Here is a 12,673-nt window from a genome sequence, read left to right on the forward strand (position 1 = left end):
TTATATTTTATGTACTTTTATACAACAAAAATGTGTTCCCATTTGGGAGAATAATCATTCTCACATTCAGTCATTGACTTTTTTCAACATTCTTTACACATTTTTTCTTTTCATTATTTTGTTTTCCACTCTAATTGCATTTTTATTCATTTGCACATACGGTTCATATTCACATAGAAACTTTTCTCCTTTCTACCTTTTTACTAGATTTTTTCACTATCATGACGTTGGTATTGTCAAGTTGCTCCCAGCAGGGGGAGACGGGACCCTCCCAAATCCCCGCACCCCCCCAACTCATATTAACCCCATACACCGCATCATAAAACCAAAGACCAAAGGTTTCTTTTGGAATTTATATGGCCACAGCAGCCTTTTATTAAAACAACAAACAACAATAATAAAGTATTATAAATAACATAAATACAGTAAACTTGAACCCGGAGGAGGAGTCCTTGAAGCCACAAGATCTAGGTGAATCGACCCCAAAATGCTGTGGACAGAACCCAACATATTACTCCCAGCCGTTACCCCACAGGCTCGGGAGCACCAACCACCGAAACGTCTGTCCACTAGGCAACTAGGGAATCTGCACTCTTTACGGAAACTCCCCATCCACCTTTCATCAGATCACCACCACCAACTTATAAACGGAGGAGACCCTATACAGTGAATCTCCAAAACCAATTTCCAAACGACTCCAAGGACTCCCCCCTTCCAAACCGCCACAACGAGGGACCTTGAACACCTCAAGGGCCCGAGACCCCCCGAACACGCCATGCAATGGCCCGCTCAATGCCTTCCTGAAGACAGAGAGTCCAAATATCGGAGCCAACCCCGTTCAAATGGACCCCATCCGCCAACCAAAAATCACCTTCACCCGTTTCGAGATCAAAATGATGCACAGTCACACCCCCGTTCCCTACCACAAAGGAAGACACCACCCTGTTAACTTTAATCCTGGCCTTGTTGACCTTCACCAGGGACCTCATGGAACGCCACCGCCTAAGTGGAACAATTTCGGACCACACAATGGTGAACCCCCAATATAACAACCACAACCGCAAACAATCCTGCTTGATGTCCTTTATAAGTTCCCGAAAAGGCCTGACCGCCAAATCATTGCCCCCCACATGAAGAACAAGAATGTCCGGTGCGCGATCCAACTGGGCACACACATGAATTTCCTGTAAAACCCACCGCCATTCCATACCCCTGAAGCCGAGCCACCGCACCACCGCCGTGTTCCTGGGGAAGCCCAGTTGTCTGCCTTCATGGCGGACATCAGCTCTCAAGGCTCCCCAATGAAGGAAGGAGTGCCCAAAAATCCAAACCAGCAAAGGTTCGACACCTGCAACAAAAAAGGATTAGTGCTAACATCACAAATAAACGACTAAGGCCTAACATAACTCTGATATCGGTTAGACTTCCAACCACCAATGTGCCGTATAGAAGCCGGATCCAAACCCCCCCACTGCCACTTCCGTCGCCGCCCCTATCCTGAAAGAATGAGGAGCAAAGCGAGAGTCATCCAGGCCCAGCAACCGTACGGACTTCTTAAAAACGGCACCAAACTGATATCTGGACAAACTACCGCTGTCAACATGACACAACAGAGACCCAGTCAAGCTGGGATGCAAGTCCCAAAAATTCCTAAAGCACTGAGCAGGGCACATTGCAGAACCAGGCACCTTGCCCAACACCACCCGGCGACCTCTTCCCGACTGATCCGTCTTGGAACGTCGCAACCAAAATTCAACCCCGCCCAAAGTCAATACAACATCCCTGGCCAATAACCCCCCCGCCAATTTTTTACTGGAAGAAACAAGTTCACCAACCCGTAAAGCCCCAAAAAATGCGAACGAAAAAGCCAAACGAAACAACAAGACCTCGTAATGCATAGAACACACAGACTCCAGTGTAAGGCCCAATTGCTCCAATAAATTAAAGGATACCGGCCTCCTCAAATCCCCCTTGCTTCGGCGCCGACGAAAACCCTTCGCCGCTTGTTTGACTAGAAACGTCTTTGTCAAATCCCAACTGCCGCACAAGCGAAAGCCAAAGGACAAGCCGGCCAAAATGCGAGAAACTTTTGCACACAACCAACCCTCAACGGAGCCGCGCCCCAACCAGGCCAACAACATCCCTTCCTGATCCTGCCCGAAACCATCGACCAGGCCAGCTGTTACAACTTCCTCCCACATCCGCCACACTGCCCGGTAAGTCTCCCAAGTTTTAGGCGCCAAGGAAGCTTCAATCAGCGACTCTGTGGCCCGTAGGCCAGGTTCCACAGTTCCTTGGGACAAGCTAAACCCTCGACCTCCGCTTCTGGCGCCAACGAGCTGAAACGATCCCACTGCGAACGAGAGAGAGAGCCAGCTATGTCATTCTTGGCTCCGGGAACATGAGACGCAGTCACATGTGCATTCAAGGACAAGCATAGCAAAACCAACTGTTGCAACACTCGAACGACTGGAGGGGACGACGCGGTAAGACCGTTAATCGCACCCACAACGCCCATGTTGTCACAATTGAAACGAATGCACCGATCCCGAAACTCAGACCCCCACAAATGGACAGCCACAAGGATCGGAAAAATCTCCAACAACGTAATGTTACGCACCAAACCGATTGCGATCCACTCATCAGGCCAACGAGATGCGCACCACTGTCCTCTGAAGTAAGCACCGAAGCCTATACCGCCAGCAGCATCCGTGAACAATTCCAAGACATCATTCGCAACGACGTCCGACATCACCAAAGAGCGGCCATTGCAGCCGTCTAAAAAAGACTCCCAAACCGCCAAATCCGCCCTGAGATCCGACGACAATCTGATGAAATGATGGGGGGCCTGAATCCCTGCAGTAGCGCTGGCCAGCCTACGTGAAAAAACTCGCCCCATCAGCATCACCCGACACGCAAAATTCAACTTCCCCAACACTGACTGGAGGTCACGCAACGATATCTTCTTCAAACTACGTGCCCGAACCACTTCCGCCCGCAAATCCACCAACTTATCCTGAGGTAGCCTGAACTCCCACGCAACAGTATCAATTACAATCCCCAGAAAACGCAGACACGTACTGGGGCCCTCCGTTTTACCGGGCGCCAACGGCACGCCAAATCGCTCAGCAACCCATTCAATAGCCTGGAGAATTCTCTGACAACGCAACGAATCTGCGGGACCGACGCACAGAAAATCATCCAAGTAATGGATAACTGAGTCCCAGCTGGAAATCTCCCGAATGACCCACTCCAGAAAAGAACTAAATGCCTCAAAATACGCACAGGACAATGAGCAACCCATTGGTAAGCACCTGTCCACGAAAAACTTGCCGTCCCAAAAACAACCCAGCAGCCTCATGCTGTCTGGATGAACCGGTAATAAGCGAAACGCAGCTTCAATGTCGGTCTTAGCCAGAAGCGCACCCCGACCACAGCTCCGCACCCACCGAGCAGCCTCATCAAACGACGAGTAGACCACTGAACAAATCTACGGATCAATCCCATCGTTGACCGACCTCCCTCGAGGAAACGACAAGTGCTGAATAAGCCGAAATTTATTAGGCTCATTCTTCCGAACCACACCCAGAGGGGAAACCACCAGATCCGGAAATGGGGGAGCCTCGAAAGGGCCCGCCATGCGGCCCAAAGAAACCTCTTTTTCAATTTTTTCCGAAACAAATGAAGCATGAACCAGCGCAGAACGTAAATTTTTTAGAACTAGTGGAATAACGAAAGGGGGCTGAGGAATAACGAACCCGTCCTTAAAACCTGCATGTAACAATGCAGCTTTCTCTCTGTCCGTGTATCTATTTAGATAAGGGACCATCTTTTCCAGATTCACCGGAGTCTCCCCCTTTGGAATTACCGCCCCCAGCTCCTGACTTCCCTTTCTTAAAACACTTAGAGGCTCCGTGTGAGGCCCCGTTACAGGTGGAGCAGAGATGTTTAAATTTGCAGTACGCCCCAAACTTGCACTGCCTGTCGTTGAACTGCCAGCAAACCCCCACCTTGTGATTTCCGGACTGCCCCTGCCAGCTTCCACTCGTGGCACTGGCGTTTCCACTACTCTGGCTGGTGCTGCCAGCCCCCCCATGAAAGGAGCTCCCAAACTTGTTTTGCGCTATGACCCGTATCCACAACCCAATATCCTTCTGATCCCAACGAATGGCTGGCCGAATGGCCTTCCTCTGCCGGAATTGCTCTTCGTACCGAAGCCACGCCTGACCCACATAAACTCTGTAAGCTTCCCCGATCGCATCCAGGTAACAAAACAATGCCGAGCAATTGTCTGGGGCCTTTTCTCCAATGACGCTCGCAAAAATGGCAAACGCCTGCTGCCAATTCACGAACGTCTGGGGAATGAGTCGCCACCTGCGCTTCTCCTCCTCCTCCTTTTTGCTGTCCTCTTTCCTACTCTTGTCCAAATTAAATTTCTCGAGAGGCAATAATGAAAAAATTTCCACATATTCGTCCTTCCAAATACGCTCCTTTACCTCCTTCTTTAAATGAGCCCCCAGAGGGCCTTCAAAACAAACGTATACCTCCCCATGAGCCCTGTCATCTAAGTGCACCCGACACTCCTGCTCCTTCTCCGTTTGCACAGACACTGACACCGGGTCTCGTGCACGCCCGGTCGGCTCCGACCCGCTCGGCCACACCTGCCCCCCGACCTGTGACCCCATCCAAGCCGCCAATGGAGATGACGCAAGAAAACCCTGTTCTAAGCGTGACAACAAATTCCGCACGTCCCCTAACATGTCAACTACGCCCCCTCCCACCCCAGTACCATCCGCCGGGGAACCCACACGCGCCAAAGAGGAAGACAAAACAGTAGACACAGAGGCATACTCACCGGGCTGCGAGGGGGCTGTGGGCCCTCCAGCCGAACGACCAGGATCCACGGGTGAAGGTCCACCTGTTCTTGTAGCGAAGCTGGCACCGCTGGACTGACGCTGACGCAGAGGACTCTCTCTCCGGAGGATCCGGGGTGCAGGACCCGAAACCCAGGGTGGATCCCGCTAGCCGATCTCCTGGCGACCACGCTGCCTGGGTCGCCGCATTGTGGCTCCTGGATCCCCCACCATCTGACCCCGCTGAAATGGCCCCCCGGTGATGAGGCATGTGCCCCGAAGCGCGCCCCCTGCCGCCGTCTGTGGGGGTGGAAGCCACAGGCCCTGCCGCTCTGCAGGCCGCTGGATCCCTGCTGCAGGACCTCCTGTCATGCCGCCCAGCTTGAGAGGCAGACCACGGTGCGGGCACCCCCCCGCCGCAGTCCCCTGACCCACCCAAAGTCCCCCTCCCGGTGAGAGGTGAAGTGCTGGGCCCTGCCGCCTGGCAGGCCGCCGTCCTGGAGCTGCCCGACCGCGAACCGGAGCAGGAAGCAGGCTGTGCAGCTGGAGCGCCGTCAGCACAGCCCCTCAATGCCTGTGTTGAGCTGCACCATCTGGCGCGTGTCAGCCCCGCCCCTGAAGAGAGCGAGCCGTCGGGCTGGACACCGCCGCAGAGCCTCGCCGGGCTTGCGGATTCCTCCCAAGCCGGGGCCCGCTATTACGGGAGCGCGCGGCGCCCGGCTTGGAGGGTCCCGGGAGGGGCTCCTGTGCCGTCGGGAGGCCCGGGGAGCCGATTCAGGGGAGAGCCGCTCGGGAGGCCTCACCCTTCTGGTCCGTCGCTCTCTCGTCCCCGGCTGAGTTGCCTGCTCAGTGGTCCCAGGCGTGATGGAGGCCAGCTGTGCCGCTAACCAGCCCGGCGACTGCGACAAGGACGCCTGCCGGAGGCATTCCAAGGCCCGATCCACGGCAGACATGAAGGCTGGTGACAAGCTGAGGGTAAGAGCGGGAACAGAGATGGAGGAAGGCCCACTGCACCCCCTTATAAATGTGCAACGCTCCCATTTCCCAAAAACGCTCCCCCCACCCTCTCCTTCCAATCCCCTGTCGTGTTGGCCTCCGCCCACGCCTCTTCTGTGAGGGAGGGGGAGGCTCAGCTCCGGCCATTGCTTTATCACTTACATTCACATTTTTCCACAATATCTTTATCCCAATTCCCCTTCCCATTAAATATCACTATGCCCCTTTGTTCATAGTCATCAACAGCCATATTATCACAAAATATCTTCACCACCTCTTTTTCCAATGTTAAAGATGGCCGCCATGATTGTTGTGCAGCGCTCAGTAAGGTGACGTTCTCCCTGATGACCCTTTTGCAGCAGCTGTATTCACACTTTATTAGCCAGACGATACCCCTCCACCACACGTCCTGTCAAAGCGGAAGCGAAACGCGTGCTGGATTTGTGGCATGCTCACTTGGTCTGTATTATGCATATACTCTATCACGTCATTAATTATTAATACAGGAGAAGTGAGGGCCCTGCTCGCAAGCTTACAACCTACAAGGAATTGGGAGGGGCGCAATAGGTGAGAAGCACTTGTTATTTCAGGTCCAGCCATTATAATAAATAGGGGTTTTCATATAAAGCTGCACAATCCGGTCATCAACCAGTATGTTTAAATGCAGATATCAAGTGCGGTTTTCATGTGCATGGAGCCTGTGGAGTCAGATGAATAGGAGGGAGCATTTATTATCCTGGGTTGCTTTATGCATGGCATCATATAATAATGTAGGTTAATATTAAGATGAGCAGGACTCATGGGAGTTCGGGTTTGTCGGGTTCGGACAAACTTTAGTCCAAAGTTTGGTTCGAGTACCAGAACCTGACCAAAGCTTGACCCCGGACCTGAACCTCATATTAGTCAATGAGGACCTGAACTTTGATGCTGTAAAATGGTTTTAGTAAGGGCTACGGGTTCACTTAAGTAGGCAAAATGGGGGTAAGAGCACGACAATTGCCCTGCAAACAAATGTAGATGGAGAAATTACTTAAAATAACAAAATATTTAAAAAAAAATCTTAAACCAAAAGGCGGAAGTCCTAGTTGAGAAGTAGAGCAGTTCCTTGTGAGTGTATTTTACTGTATTTGTTAATAAATAAATGAAAAAAAACAATGTGGATTCCCCTATTTTTAATAACCAGCAAATGAAAAGCAGACAGTTGTGAGCTGTTCTTATTATTTAGGGTCCCACCTTATTTGTAATAAGTAGAAAAGGCAAAGCAGACAACTGTGAGCTGAAATTAATAGGATGTGAAGCACCATAGTTATTGGGCCCTTCCCAGCATAATAAGACCAGCTCACTTGCAGTATAAGCCAGTGTAGGCCTGAACTTTTTTGCTGTAAAATGATGGTTGAAAGTGGTTGGGGGTTGCAAAAGGAAGTAAAATTGGGTTAGGAGCAGGACAGCTGCTCTGCAAACAAATGTGGATAGCAATTTCACTTAAAATTACAGAGAATAATAAAAAAAAAAATATAATTATCTTGAACCAGGAGGCAGATGCCAAAGTGAAGAGGTGTAGATGGATGTGGCAGTGTAAGTGGAAGAAGCACGGGAGGAGGTATCCAACACTGTTTTTGTGGAGTTTTTGTTTTTTAGGGAAATTGCTTTAAAGTTTTGTTACGGTAATTGCTGGGTTCTGTAGGTGTATTATATAGTGGGTACGGAAATTATTCAGACCACTTTATATTTTTCACTCTTTGTTTCTTTGCAGCCATTTGGCAAATTCAAAAAAGTTAATTTTTTTTCTCATTAATGTACACTCTGCACTAGAGTTGAGCGAAACGGGTCGAAAAAATTGAAAAGTCGCCGACTTTCGCCAAAGTCGGGTTTCATGAAACGAAACCCGACCTTAGCGTGAGGTCGGCCACGAGGTCGGCGACTTTAGCAGCAAAGTCGCATTTCAAAAGATGCTTGAGCGCCCTTTTTGCAGCCAATCATGAAGAACGGACACTGTGGGCAACGTGATGGCATAGGCAGCGGTCACCACCATCTTGGAGAAGGGCATGCAAGTGATTGGCTTGCTTTGTGGGGCATCACAGGGGTATAAAAGGGTGGGGATGCCGACCGCCATGTTACTCATGCTGATCTCAGAATAGGGAGAGCTGCTGCTGGTGATTCTGTAGGGAGAGCGTTAGGCAGGGAAGAAGATAACAAAAACTGATTCTGCTGCTAGCGACTTTGCCTGTACAACACACCAGTCACTGTGCAGTGCAAGGGGAGGCTATATTTGGTGCCTCAGCTCTGTTGATTATTAGGCTGCCTTTTAAGGCTACCTGGTAGCTGCATTGCTGTGTGCACACTGCTGAGCAAACTGCTTTTTTCAAAGCAATCCAGATTTTATTGTTTTGTCCTTGTGAGTTACTGAGCATTCATTTTTCACACACCGTACAGCGGTGTACGCTCCTCACTCAGTACCGTGTAACGGCTGTTATCACGGCCACAGTGAAGCTATCTGTGTGTGACTCTGTAAGGATAAGTCAAGGAGTTGTTCCGTTCTTACAGACCTCCACCTTATAGTTTGGTCTGGTTTTCAAACAGTTCAGTATATTTGCTGTTTGATTACATTCAAAATTATAGAGAGGCAGCGTGTGTCAGTCCGTATCCAAAAACATGGAGCTTGACAATTTTACATACACCGGACAGCGGTATTCGTGCACGCTCTTCTCTCAGTACCGTGTAACGGCTGTTATCACGGCCAAATTGAAGCTAAGTGTGTGACTCTGTAAGGAAAAGTCGAGAAGTTGTTCCGTTCTTTCAGACCTACACTCTAGGGAGATTCCAGTTCTGCCCGATTCTATATACACCTTGTAGTTTGTCATACACTAGGCAATTTCTGCCGGTCACATTGCGGTGTTAAATAAACAGGGCTTGACTGAATCCAACAGTGTCCTGAAGTGTAGAGACATTCCAATTCTCCACAGTCCTCTATACACCTTGTACCTTGTTTTAAAGTACCAGAGAGTTGGTGGAAATTTGTGTACATTTTTCCAAAAAATGAGGAAGTGTGGTGGAAGAGTCACTGGTAATGATGGTGTTGGTGTTAGATCTGCTGGTAGTGGCAAAAGCAAAATAGCACCTAATGCAGGAGGTGTTGAGGCTGCGTCATTGTCTGGCTCCACAAGGCCTCGAAGGCTCCCTTTTCTCTGTGAAGGTAAACCGCTTCTAAAGCCGGAGCTTCATGTACAAGTTTTGGCTTGCATTGCTGACTCAGCCTCAAGCTCTATTGCCTACTCTTCTGAAGTTTTAAAAAATAAAAGCACTGAGTCGTCATTGGAGGCTCATGGTCATGAACCACATCTTTCCTTGTGTCCTTCACCCCTACCAAAATTGAAGGATGCGGCAGGCCACACTACAGATTACTCCATGGAGCTGCTTTCACATACCATGCCTGGGTTATCAAGTCAAATCGTGAATTACCCTGGCAAAGATGAATCTGACATGGAGTGCAATGATGCACAGCCACTGATAGATGATTCTGCTGGTACATTTACTCAGAGCACTACATTGTCCTCGCTGTGTACTGAGTCAGAATCTGATCCAGATGAAACTCAGGTGCCCCTTCCCGCATACTATACCACCATACATGGTGCCACAGAGGAAGGTGCACATGACATTGAAGAGGAGGTGATGGATGACCCAGTTGTTGTCCCAGATTGGCATCCATTGGGGCTAGAGTGTGCCGCTGCCAATAGCTCTCAAGAGGACGAGGAGCATCCGCAGAGGGCATCGACATGGCAACAGTTGTTATCTGGCAGGCCCAGAGCAGTCCAAAAACGGGTTACAAAATCCCCAAAAATTGCAGGACAACTTGGCCAGATGGTCCAAATAGCACAGCGTGCAAGGCCTCAAACTGTTTTCCCTAGTAGGAAGAGTGCAGTGTGGCACTTTTTTGAACAAAATCCTAATGATCAGGCAAAGGTTATCTGTAAGAAGTGCGTAAAGACCTTTAGCCGAGGGAAAAATCTGAGAAATTTGAATACCAGTTGCATGCTAAGACATTTAACCACCATGCACTTGCAAGCGTGGACGGACTACCAAAACTCACGTACCACATGTGCTGCTGCTCCCAAAGAAGGTAGTCAGCAACGCAACATTGTTTCCCCCACTGTAAGTCCACCGGTTAGCACACCGCCAGCAGCAAATGTTGAGTTGTCATTGCAAGGGCTAATCAGTCAGGGAATCACACTCTTATTGCAACGAAAGACTGAATCTAGGCCATCAGAAAGAACTCCAACTCCATCACCATCATCAACCCTCTCTCAGTCCACCATGTCCACCGCTAGTTCCACCATATGCAGCTCTCAAGTCCAGCTCACCCTTCCAGAGACTATGAGTAGGACAAAAAAGTACTCATCCTCTCATCCGCATATACTGTGTTTGAACACCCACATTGACAAACTAATCTCGTTGTAGATGATGCCCTATCGGTTGGTTGAAAGCGCAAATTTCCGCTAACTAATGGCCTACGTAGTACCACGCTATGAACTACCAAGTCGCCACTTCTTTTCTCGCAAAGCCATCCCAGCCCTCCACCTTCATGTGAAAGACTGCATTGTCCATGCACTCAAGCAGTCAGTGAGTGGACAGGTGCACCTCACAACTGATGCATGGTCCAGTAGGCATGGCCAGGGCCGTTACGTATCCATCACTGCGCACTGGGTTAATGTGGTAGATGCAGGGTCCACAGGGGACAGCGGTGGTGGAACAGTGCTGCCTAGCCCACGGTATAGGAAACAGTTGGCTGTAGGCGTTCGGCCCTCCTCCTCCTCGAAAGCTGGTCCACAGAGCGCAGTCGCAAGAGCACTGCATCCGCAGCTGACAATGTTGCAAACGAGGTGTCCCCCTATCGATCAGGTAGTGGAAAGCGTCAGCAGGCTGTGTTGCAGAAGATGTGTTTGGGTGACAGACACACCGCGGAGGTACTGGCCGACTACTTTCATCGACAAACTGAGTCATGACTGGGCAGTCTACATCTTGAGGCATTCAAGGTAGTTAGTGATAACAGCCGGAATTTTGTGGCAGCCATAGCCCTTTCAAAACTCAGACACATACCTTGCTTGACTCACACCTTCAAACTGGTGGTGCAGTGCTTCCCCACTAATTATTCGGAGTTAACAGGCCTGCTCCAGAAGGTTCGAAGACTGTGCTCGCACATCCGCCGGTCACCGGTACACTCCAGTCGTATGCATAAGCTGCAGCGATTGATCCACCTTCCCAAGCACCGCCTAATTATCGACGCTGCAACAAGGTGGAACTCCACCCTGCACATGGTTGAGTGGCTGTGCGAACAAAGGCAGGCCGTAATGCATTTGTGGGAGGATACACGGGCAGGCACTTTGAGGGCAGACATGGAGTTGACAGGTGTGCAGTGGTCGAAGCTGAAAGACCTCTGTAAAGTCCTTCAGTGTTTTGAGGAATGCACACGGCTGGTAAGCGCAGACGACACCTTCATAAGCATGAGGATCCCACTTATGCATCTGCTCATGCAAACTGTGACACACATTAAGGAGCAGGCGTCTGCAGCCGAGGTTGATGAGGAGGAAGAGGAGGAGGGAAGTCTTGATGACAGTGAGCCATTGTCTGGTCAGGGAACTGTCGTGGACGAGGTGGAGGAAGAAGAGGACGAGGAGGAGGAAGATGACGGGGATGATCATTTAGGGGAGGAGGATGCTTCTCGTGGGGCAAGAGAAAATATTGTCTTTGCAAGGTCTGGTACTGGGTTTGAGTGTGATTGGAGGGATGTGGATTTGCCTGAAAGTGCTCCTCCACGCAGCACTCGCAGTGCATCATTGACACCTGGAACATTGACCCACATGTCAGATTATGCCTTGCAGATCCTAAAAAGGAACTCCCGCATTGCCAAAATGATGAACGATGATGACTACTGGTTAGCCAGCATCCTGGATCCACGCTATAAAGGCAAATTCCAAAACATCATGCCACAGGAGAACCTTGACCTAATATTGGCTAATAAACAAGCTGCTCTGGTAAACCGGTTGGTTGAGGCATTCTCAGCAGACAGCAGCGGTGAAGGTTCTCACACAAGCCGTAGGGGCCGGGTGCAACTTGGAAGAGGTGTTCGTGGTGCACACATCAGAAGTGGCGTTGGAGACAGGGGTTTCATGACCATGCTGTGGACGGATTTTTCAAGTCCCGCTCACACGACTGGTAATACTGCATCAATTGAAAGTGACAGGAGACAGCACTTGTCAAGTATGGTTACAAACTACTTTTCCTCCCATATCGATGTTCTCCCTCACAGGTCATTCCCATTTGACTATTGGGCAGTTAAACTGGACACCTTGCCTGAATTGGCGCAATATACCTTTTAGGAGCTCGCTTGCCCAGCTGCAAGTGTGCTATCGGAAAGAGTCTTCAGTGCTGCTGGATCAATACTGACAGAAAAAAGGACCCGTCTGTCGACCCAATATGTGGATGATCTAACCTTCATTAAAATGAACCATGCATGGGTTTCCAAGGATTTTGTCCCACCTTACCCTTATGACACATATGTTGCCAGAAAAATTGTTTTCTTTGGTCCGCCTGTTCCTGGGACTTGACCAATTTCGCCTTTAGCAGCAAGTGAATGTCCCACATCAACATATGGCATTTTGTAAACCTCCCTAACTGGGCAGCCTCCTCCCCCTGGGCCGGGGTCACCACCGAGCGCACGCAACCGTGCAAGTGCCGTTGCCCTGGACAGGTGGGTAGGCTGACTCGTGGGCTCGGGACTGACACAGGGTCCCTCATAGTGCAATCAAGTGTCACTGATGGTGGGGGTG

Source organism: Dendrobates tinctorius, unplaced genomic scaffold (genome assembly GCF_039654945.1).
Source record: "Dendrobates tinctorius isolate UK_male_01 unplaced genomic scaffold, ASM3965494v1 ptg000023l, whole genome shotgun sequence".
Classification (NCBI taxonomy): domain Eukaryota; kingdom Metazoa; phylum Chordata; class Amphibia; order Anura; family Dendrobatidae; genus Dendrobates; species Dendrobates tinctorius.